General features: G+C 44.3%; 1 protein-coding gene across 3 annotated transcripts in view; it reads left to right on the top strand.

The window, feature by feature from the left end:
* ACOX1 (acyl-CoA oxidase 1) overlaps positions 1–1,759 on the top strand; it is a 30,346-nt gene that overhangs the window by 1,436 nt on the left and 27,151 nt on the right. The window lies entirely within an intron of this gene.

Genomic DNA, 1,759 nt, shown 5'->3' with positions numbered 1-1,759 from the left:
AAATTGCCCTGCCCAAGCAGCTCAAATTTGAAGATTTACATGCAGAAGCATTTTGCTCTTTGTAACAAGGACTATTATATTTCTGAATCTGGAAGGATTTTTTTTTAGTTGCACGACCAATTAAATATTTTGGAGCAGTAGATTATATTATATGGTAGTGTGGACCTGGATGAAGAATAATCAGTCACGTCTCTGAATGAATGTAAAGTAAGCCTAGGAACTTAGTAGTTTTGAATTGGCGATAGTGCTTAAATGGTGGTCTTGTGCATATGAGAGAGATGTCATAAAACCTGCCTTGGTTCTAGTGTGGAAGAGAATATATCCTTTTTTTTCAGACCATGTTTTTTGTTGTCGTTTCGTTTGTTTTTGTTTTGACATGGAGTCTCGCTCTGTCTCCCAGGGTAGAGTGCAGTGGCGCGATCTCAGCTCACTGCAACATCCGCCTCCCGGGTTCAAGCGATTCTCCTGCCTCAGCCTCCCGAGTAGCTGAGACTACAGGCACATGCCACCACGCCTGGCTAATTTTTTCTGTTTTTAGTAGAGGTGGGGTTTCACCGTGTTAGCCAGGGTGGTCTTGAACTCCTGACCTCATGATCTGCCCGCCTTGGCCTCCCAAAGTGCTGGGTTACAGGCGTGAGTCACCATGCCTGGCCTGTGTTTTGTTTTGTTTTTGTTTTTGTTTATGAGACCGAGTTTTACTCTTGTTGCCCAGGCTGGAGTGCAATGGTTCGGTCTTGGCTCACGGCAGCCTCCGCTTCCCAGGTTCAAGTGATTCTCCTGCCTCAGCCTCCCGAGTAGCTGGGATTGCAAGGGCCTGCTGCCGTGCCTAGCTCATTTTTGTACTTTTAGTAGAGGTGGAGTTTCACCACGTTAGCCAGGATGGTCTTGATCTCCTGACCTTGTGAGTCGCCCACCTCGGCCTCCCAAAGTGCTGTGATTACAGGTGTGAGCCATCGCTCTGGGCCTTGTTTTTTGATTAGAAATAAAATAGGGGCTGACTGTACGCACTGCGTATGAGTTAGCCCTGCTCCACAAAGAGCAGTAAAAATAAAAAAATAAAAAAAATATGGACTTTGGGCTGGGCATGGTGGCTCACGCCTGTAATCCTAGCACTTTGGGAGGCCAAGGCAGGTGGATCGCTTGAGGCCAGGAGCTTGAGACCAGCCTGGCCAAAATGGTGGAACCCTGTCTCTACTAAAAATAAAATTAGCTGGGAATAGTGGCTCGCACCTGTGATCCCAGCTACTTGGGAGGCTGAAACAGGAGAATCCCTTGAACCTGGGAAGCAGAGGCTACAGTGAGCCAAGATCGCGCCACTGCACTCCACCCTGAGCAACAGAGTGAGACTCAGTCTTAAAAAAAAAAAAAAAAAAAAAAAAGGACTTCTTTTGCCTTAACCTAAACAAATGCTGTTACATGATCCTAGTACAAGATTCTCTTGGCCTATAGCATTTCTTCTCATTTATTCCTGGGCATTTTCTCTTTTACGTTTCTCCATTTTAAAGAAAATCCAGTATTTTCATCAGTAAAGATTAAATCATATGAGTGCATAGATTACAACTGAGCTAAATAGAATATGTTTGGCAGTTAGGCTCTGCCTTTATGGCAATAATGGTCACTGCCTCTAGTGTCTTTGGTACTGATTTTCAGCTTGACTTGGGTTATTTTTGTGAAGATGAAATGGTTTACACTGGCCCTTTGGACTTCCCTAGAACTCCACTCAGTTTTAGCTGTAAATTTTTTTTTTTTTTTTTTTGGT

This window comes from Cebus imitator, unplaced genomic scaffold (assembly GCF_001604975.1).
Source record: "Cebus imitator isolate Cc_AM_T3 unplaced genomic scaffold, Cebus_imitator-1.0 Scaffold93, whole genome shotgun sequence".
In the NCBI taxonomy this organism is placed as follows: domain Eukaryota; kingdom Metazoa; phylum Chordata; class Mammalia; order Primates; family Cebidae; genus Cebus; species Cebus imitator.
Note: the sequence above shows the minus strand (reverse complement) of the source record. Positions and strands in the feature narration are given on the sequence as shown.